The sequence below is a fragment of the Sarcophilus harrisii genome, chromosome 1, assembly GCF_902635505.1.
Source record: "Sarcophilus harrisii chromosome 1, mSarHar1.11, whole genome shotgun sequence".
Lineage (NCBI taxonomy): Eukaryota > Metazoa > Chordata > Mammalia > Dasyuromorphia > Dasyuridae > Sarcophilus > Sarcophilus harrisii.
Window position 1 is genome coordinate 250,268,569 of NC_045426.1, and position 8,891 is coordinate 250,277,459.

At 35.2% G+C, this 8,891-nt stretch overlaps 1 long non-coding RNA gene across 2 annotated transcripts in view; it reads right to left on the reverse strand.

Moving 5' to 3' along the window:
* LOC100930847 overlaps positions 1-8,531 on the reverse strand; it is a 46,712-nt gene extending 38,181 nt beyond the window's left edge. For both annotated transcript variants that reach the window (XR_004229749.1, XR_147541.3), the window contains exon 1: positions 8,431-8,531. This is a non-coding gene — a long non-coding RNA (uncharacterized LOC100930847). The remainder of the gene's footprint in view (positions 1-8,430) is intronic.
* Between the last annotated feature and the right edge of the window lie 360 nt (positions 8,532-8,891).

Below are 8,891 nucleotides of genomic sequence, written 5' to 3' on the forward strand. Positions count from 1 at the left end.
AATAAGCCTCTTCTTTTCCCCATGAGATAGACCTTTAGAAGAAGAAGAAAAAAACACTGAATTTGGAGCCAAAACATCTGAATAAAAATCCTGACTGCCACTTACTGCTCATGTGACTTTTGTTATTGTTGTTCAGTTGTTTTTCAGTATGTCTCACTCTTGGTGACCCTATTTGGGCTTTTATTGGCCAAGATGCTGGAGTAGTTTGCTATTTCCTTCTCCAGATCATTTTACAGATGAGAAAACTGAGGCAAATGGGGTGAAGGGACTTGCCTAGGGTCACACATCTAATGTCTGAGGCCAGATTTGAATTCAGGAAGACAAGTCTTCCTGACTCCAGACTCAGCACTCTGTGGACTATGGCTCCCCTGTAGCTGTCCAGTGTAATTTTGGACAAGTCATTTAATATATCATCTGGAAAATGGCTTGTAGAGTATCTTCTATCTTTAAATTTCTGATTCTATCTTCTCAATAATCTTCCTGTCCTCCTATTTTCCCTTTCCTCCAAATTATAACTTCTTAGATCTTAAATATGGTGGTGGTGAAATGACAGAAAAGTAAAGAAAAGCTGTATGATTATGATCTTGAAATTTTTGAAAATTCTGTCCCTTGTCTCAGTCCCTGACAACTACTTGTTTTCCTGGACAAGGAGGGATTATTCATACTTTCTTTTAACTGAGATGATATAAGAAACTCTTCTTTTTCAGAGGAAAAAATGATTAATGTAGGGATGAGCCAACACCATGTCCTAATTCATTAGCAGATCACTATCCAGAGGGATGGTTTCATTACCTAAACTACATTGATTTTCTTGAGATGATCACCATCTAATAATAGTTAAGAAATGCCCACTTATACTTGGACAAAACAGAGGTTTTCTACCCTTGCTTTTTAATGACTGTACTTTTATAAGTTACTTCATATTCTTGGCTGAGATAAAATTATATATTTATATAGTATATTTCCTCCCTTTGGAATATGTACCTGTTATAAGATTTTATTGCATTGGTGGGGGGACTCATTCCACGGGCAATAAACATACTGGTTTGATAGTTTATTGGTAACGGTTGCTGGGGGTGGGTGAAATAAGGGATGGAGGAGGAGAGAAAAGACTTGGGTGGGCCTTAGGGTTCCAGTCTGGAACATTATGTGCTTCTTGGAGTGTCTGCCTTCTGTGTCATTGTCATTGGGTGAGAAATACACCATGAATATACTGGCATTTTGTAAAACTTAGTAAGAAATAAACAACCCACCCATGCACACACACACACACACACACACACACACACACACACATCCAACAATACAATAACACAGCCCATAGAAAAAAGGAAAAATACATTACCTTTTTAGAAGCAATACTTTACAGAAAAACAAAGTTAATTATGTGATTGCATTATGTTTCCTACCTTTGGATTTTTAAAGAAGTTGGAAATTTTCATATGTTTTTTTCTCTCAAAAATTTGATTTTGCATTCCTTAAAGAGGATTCAGCTTATGCCATCTTTGATTCAAGTCAATTTAATTTACTTAAAAAATATTTGACAAATACCTATTATGTTCATTCCATTGTGCTTAGTGTTAGAAAGACAGAAAAGAAAAAGCTTCAGCTCTCAAGGAACTTTTAAAATCTTGAGGCAGGCATTCTTAACCAGAAATCCATGATTAAAAAAAATTTTTTTTGGGGGGAGAGGCAGCTAAATGGTACAATAGATAAATACCAGTCCTAAAGTCAGGAAGACCTGAGTTCAAATATGGCTTCAGATTCATAACACCTACTAGTTATTATTCTGAGCAAGTTACTTAACCCCAATTGTCTTGCCAAAAATTATTTTTTTATAACTGTTTCAGTATAATAGTTTTCCTTGCTATCTTATATATTTTATTTTATGAATTTATAAACATTATTCTGAAAGTGATCCATAGTCTTCTTCAGACTCCTGAATGAGACCATGACACAGAAAAGGTAAGGAAGACCACGTACAGGGAAAATACAACATTGCACATAGAAATAAATATAAGATAGTTTCAAGAGAGAAAGAATTGAAGGGATTAGGGAAGGCTTTGTAGAGGGCACAGCACCTGAGCAGAGCTTTGTAAGAGCAAAAGGATTCTGAGAGTTGAGGAATGAATGGAATGTAGCTATGGGGAAGCCATTGTAAAATGCAGAGGGAGAGGTTGTATCTTGGAGTCTCCGGAGCACTTCTTAGGAATCAGTAAACTATGACCCAAGGATCAAATCCTTCTGCTTGCTTTTTAAGTTTTGAATGAAGTCATGTTTTATTAAAAAATATAAAACCATTCTTGGCTGTACAAAAACAGGCTAAGGGCTGGATTTGGCTCACTGGTTACAGTTTGCTGACCCCTAATCTGATGCAATGTAGCTGGAATGTAGGATATATAGAAGATAATAAGATAATACTTGATGGGTCAGTTGGAGTCAGATGTAGCAAGATCTTATTCACAATGAAGCAGTACAGATAATGCTCTGAACAGATTGTACTGAATCTCAAAAAAACTAAGGAAAGTTGGTACATTGAGTTTGTTGTTCAGTAATTCAACTGTATCTGACTCTTTGTTATACCACAGATCATAGCACACCAATGCCTCCTATAGAGTTTTCTTGGCAGAGATATGGAGTGGCTTGCTATTTTCTTCTCCAGCTCATTTTAGATGAGGAAACTGAGGCAAACAGGGTGAAGTGACTTTAGTAGGGTCTTACAGCTAGTAATGTAGGTGTGGTCAGAAGTTTTTCTTGACTCTAGGGTCTGCAATCTATCTCTTGCGCCACCTAGCTGCTTGCTTCTTCTATGTCATCTCTAAGTCAATCTGTTATTATTTTTTTGATTTTTTATTATAGCTTTTTATATACAAAACATATGTATGGGTAATTTTTCAACATTGACCCTTGCAAAAACTTCTATTTTAACTTTTCCCCTTCTCCCCCCCATCCCTTCCCCCAAATGGCAGGTAGCCCCACACATATTAAATATGTTAAAGTATATGTTAAATACAATATATGTATACATATTTATACACTTATCTTATTGCACAAGAAAGATCAGATTTAGCAAGAATAATAATAACCTGAGAAGAAAAAACAAAAATGGAAGCAAACAATAACAGAAAGAATAGAAATGTTATGTTGTGGTCCATACTCATTTCCTAGTGTTCCTTCTCTGGGTGTAGCTGGTTCTGTTCATTGCAGATCAGTTGGAACTGATTTGGATCCTCTCATTGTTGAAGAGAGCCATGTCCATCAGAACTGATCCTCATATAGTATTGTTGTTGAAGTGTATAATGGTCTCTTGGTTCTGCTCATTTCACTTAGCATCAGTTCATGTAAGTCTCTCCAAGCCTCTCTATATTCATCCTGCTGGTCATTTCTATTTCTATTTCTATTTCTTCTTCTTCTTCTTCTTCTTCTTCTTCTTCTTCTTCTTCTTCTTCTTCTTCTTCTTCTTCTTCTTCTTCTTCTTCTTCTTCTTTCTTCTTCTTCTTCTTCTTCTTCTTTCTTTCTTCTTCTTCTTCTTCTTTCTTCTTCTTCTTCTTCTTCTTCTTCTTCTTCTTCTTTCTTCTTCTTTCTTCTTTCTTCTTCTTCTGTTATAGCTTTTTATTTACAAGATATGTGCATGGGTAATTTTCAGCATTGACAGTTGCAAAATCTTTTGTTCCAATTTTCCTCCTCCTTCTCCCCACTCCATCCCCCACGTGTCAGATAGACCAATACATGTTAAATATGTTAAAGTATATGTTAAATACAATATATGTATACATGTCCATACAGTTATTTTGTTGCACAAAATGAATTGGACTTTGAAATAGTGTACTATTAGCCTGTGAAGGAAATAAAAAATGCAGGCGGACAAAAATAGAGGGATTGGGATTTCTATGTAATGGTTCACACTCATTTCCTGGAATTCTTTTGCTGGGTGTCTGCTGGTCATTTCTTACAGAACAATAATAGTCCATAACATTCATATACCACAATTTACCCAGCCATTCTCCAATTGATGGGCATCCATTCAATTTCTAGTGTCTGGCCACTACAAAGAGGGCTGCCACAAACATTTTGGCACTTACAGGTTCACAACTCCACCAATAATGCATCAGTATCCCAGTTTTCCCACATCCCCTCCAACATTTGTCATTATCTTTTCCTGTCATTTTAGCCAATCTGACAGGTATGTAGTTGTCTTAATTTGCATTTTTCTCATCAATAGTGCTTTGGAACACCTTTTCATATGGCTTGAAATGGTTTCAATTTCTTCATCTGAAAATTGTCTATTCATATCCTTTGACCATTTATGAATTGGAGAATGGCTTGATTTCTTATAAATTAGAGTCAATTCTCTATATATTTTGGAGATAAGGCCTTTATCAGAGCCTTTAGCTGGAAAAATGTTTTTCCAGTTTGTTGCTTCCCTTCTAATCTTGCTTGCATTAGTTTTGTTTGTACAGAAGCCTTTTAATTTGATATAATCAAAATTTTCTATTTTGTGATCAATAATGATCTCTAGTTCTTCTTTGGTCACAAATTCCTTCCTCCTCCACAGGTCTGAGAGATAAACTATTTTATGTTCTTCTAATTTATTTATAATCTCATTCTTTATGCCTAGATCAGTTACCCATTTTGATCTTACATTGGTTTATGGTGTTAAGTATAAGTCAATGCCCAGTTTCTGCCACACTAATTTCCAATTTTTCCTAGCAATTTTTGTCAAATAGTGAGTTCTTATTCCAAAAGCTGGGGTCTTTGGGTTTGTCAAACACTAAATTATTAAAGTTATTGACTACTTTGTCCTGTGAACCTAACCTATTCCAATGATCAACAAGTCTATTTCTTAGCCAATACCAAATGGTTTTGGTAACTGCTGCTTTATAATATAGTTTTAGATCTGGTACAGCTAGGCCACCTTCATTTGATTTTTTTTTTCATTAGTTCCCTTGAAATTCTTGACCTTTTGTTCTTCCAGATGAACTTTGTTGTTATTTTTTCTAGTCATTAAAATAGTTTCTTGGGAGTCTGATTGGTATAGCACGAAATAAATAGATTAGTTTAGGTACTATTGTCATCTTTATTATATTCGCTCAACCTATCCAGGAACACAATATTTTTCCAACTGATTAGATCTGACTTTATTTGTGTGGAAAGTGTTTTATAGTTTTGCTCATATAGTTCCTGTTAAGTCAATCTGTTATTAATTGTAGAATGACCAGGTGCTTCATTAAACTTCTCCAATGCTTTCCTTAATAGAGTTCTGGGACCTGGACTTTCCTACTAACTTTCCACTTTTCATATTTAGCTCTATTTGGTTTGAACATCACTGAATAAGATGCTTTTGTACTGGGTACAGAATTCTATTGGCCTTCCCAGCTCTCCAGCTTCCTCTTGTGTTGGCTTCTTTTATTAAATAGTAATTTCCTAGAGGACAGAGACTGTATTTTTTCCTAATTGTACTTAGCGTGGTGCCCAGAACATAGGTACATAACAAGTGTTTACTGAATTGAGTTAATTTCATTCCAACATTGAACTTCAGCTCACAATGTACCAAAATGAGTCAGCCTGGCACTCTCTGACAGGCAGAAAATAATGTGTTTGGAGGTTTAAAATTATTTTGTTGGGTTTGAGATGGGACATTACTTTGAGATATTCAATATGTGGTTATGAAATTAAAGACCAGGAAACAGAGTAAGGCTGCACTTAGATATTTGGAAATTATTTGCATATTGAAGATAATTAAACCCATAGGATATGGATGATAAGTCAGCAAGGAAAGCTAAGAAAGAATGGTCATGTAGATAAAAGAATCATAAAGCTATAATAGTTATACACACAGACACAATAATATTTGAAGGGTCAGTTGGAGTCAGATGTAGCAAGATCTTATTCATCACAATGAAGCAGTACAGGTGCTCTGAACAGGTTGTACTGAACTACCTCAAAAAACTAAGGAAACCTTAGAGGAGAGAGTAACTAGCAGGAGAGAATAATTAACAATGTCAGGTGCCAGAGAAATCAAGAAGGGTGAGGGATACACAAAGTCTTCTTATTTGACAATTAAGAGATCACTGTCAACTTTGGAGATGGCAAATTTTTAAGAGCTAAGAGGCGAGTAAGAAGAAATGAAGTGACAGCAAGGAGTATAGACAATTTCTTTTAATACTTTGGGAGAAGAAGTAGAGATACAAGATGATAGCTTAAGGGGATATTAGCTTGATCTTGGTAAGAAATAATATTTTTTATCAGAGACTGGAGTAAAGGAAGAGAAAATGGAGAATGATGTCAAGGAGCTTTGAAATGTAAAGAAAGGGAAAAATGAAGCTTATAGGAAATGGATTATATTTTCTTGGTATTGTATGAGGAGAGGTCCTTAGCTGAGAGGATGAATGGAAGCAGTGGCATGGAAACCTTGAGGAGAGAAGAGGTTTGGAATAGCTACTGTGGGGAGTGAAAAAGAGAACAAATTAGTGAGGAGTAAAAGTGGATACTCAGGAAGTGAATAGCTAGTTGAGAAGATGGTGTCTGAGAAAAGGATTTATATTTCTAGGCCATGTCTTTAAATCCAAAAATAACAGGGCAGAGATGGAATGTGCCTAATAAGGGCTGGTAAAATGTATTTTCTGAGAGTATTGAAAATCTAATCAAAGAGCTTTAAAATCAAAAGGAAGAAGGAGGGAGCAAATTTGTCTCTGTATATCAAGCAAGCTGGATATAGCATAGAGGGTAGCTTTAATGTTATAATAGTAGTAAAGATGCCCATAAATTCACAGCCAAGAAAATCCAAGAAAGAATCCAACAATAAAATTCACAGTTTCAGATGTCTAAAAACAAATGTACAAAGATGAATTATATGCAAGTTGCACTAGATTTCTTCATGCAAGAAAGCAAATTTGAACTCATAAAATTATAATCGAAACTTAGTGGAATGAAACCCATGACCACATATGGTAAGGGCTTGGATAACTCTGGGTAGAGTGGCCAGTCTTGACTCACAATTTAGAACAGAAACTTCATGGTTCAACCACTATTGGCACTGTTGATAATGTGGAGAGTTGAAGGTTCTCCACGGGGCATCTTTATTTAGTCCCTGAATTTAATGTACCTAAATGGTTTGAAATACAAAAGATGCTAGAGGGTAGGAATGGCTGTCAGATTTTTTATTTATTTTATTTAAAAAATTTTTCTGATCATCGACTGCCTGCAGACCTCTTTTGATGGATGGAATTAGTGGTTAATGTAGCAGAAACAGAAGTGATATTGCCATTGAAGCATGCTTTTCGTTGTTGTTGTTCAGTTGTTTCAGTTGTGTGTGACTCTTTGTGACCCCATTTGGATTTTCTTGGCGAAGATACTAGAGTGGTTTGCCATTTTCTTTTCCAACTCATTTTCCAGATGAGGAACTGAAGCAAATAGAATTAAATGACTTTACTCAGAATCATATAACTAGTGTCTGAGGCAGATTTGAACTCGGGAACAAACTCAATACTTCCTAGCTGCCCCAAAGCAGAGGGAAACAGAAGAGCAATTAAGAAAAAAGAGCACAAACATGAAATGGATAGATGATAATTATAAGAACTTTAATTACCTGAAATCTGCTGGAGAGTTTACTTTTTCTCTTTGTCTGTCTTTCTCTGTCTCTTTGATTGCCTCTGATTGTCTCTTTCTGTGTCTCTATCTCTTTATAAATTGAAATCTGTCCTCAGACACATACCAGATATGTGATTCTGGACAAGTCATTTGACCTTGTTTACCTCAGTTCCTCATATATAAAATAGCTTGAGAAAAGAAAACTCCAAAAATGGAGTTATAAAGAGTATAGAAACAATTCAATAAGAAGTGATGGATAATAGGGTGGATGATGATAACAGATGATGGAAACTAGGCAAAAACAGCTCTTATTTTCCATTTATTTTCTATGCTGATAAGCTTGACTTTGATTACTGGCAAAAATTTGGAATAAATTATTAAAGAGATAGTTAGTGAAGACATGTAAAGAAGAAAGTGATGATTCCAAAGAACCAAGACTCTTTCAAGAACCTTTTTTGACAAGTTACTAAATTGATAGATCAAAGATTAATTTATTTCTATTTCTAGGAAAATCTTTTACAACATCTCCCATGCCATTTTTTAAGACAAGGAGGAAAGATGTAACAGCCAATGGTATATATATGTGCATATAGAATGGTAGGACATAAAGAAAGAGACACCAATAATTCAATATTAACTTGGAAAATTATGGAGACCACTCTCTTCAGGATGACTTCCAATCTCATATTAAAATGAAATTGTCCCCTCCAATATAACGATGACTTTTGATAGACAAATCTAATGGTTTTTTTCAATTTCTCTTGATCCTTTTTGATCTCTCTGTTATCTTTAATGTCACCATTTTTTCCTTTATTCTCTCTTCTCTCTTAGTTCTCTTACCTCTGACACACTTTCTTTCATGAATCGTCATTCAAGTGATACTTGCTAACCATGGTTGTCCACCAAAGCTCCTTCCGGAATTATTATCTCTTCTCTCTTTTTATACTTGGTGTTTTCATCAGTAACTATGGATTCAATTATCACATCTGTGCAGGTGATTCTCAGTTCTATTTGTCCAACCCTAACCTTTCTCTGGACCTTGAGTCTTGCATCCCCAACTGTTTATTAGTCATTTCACCACAACTATGTGTATTATAAACACATTAAACTCAACATGTTAAAAATTGAACTCATCTTCCCTTTAACTCTCCATTTTTCCTAACTTTCTATTACTGTTGAGGGCACCACCATGCTCCCTATCGTCCAGGCTCACAGCCTAACTATGTTATCTTTGACTCATCCTTCTTTCTCAATTTCTCCTATCTGCAAATCTAATTAATTTCTAAGTCCTGGCATCTTTA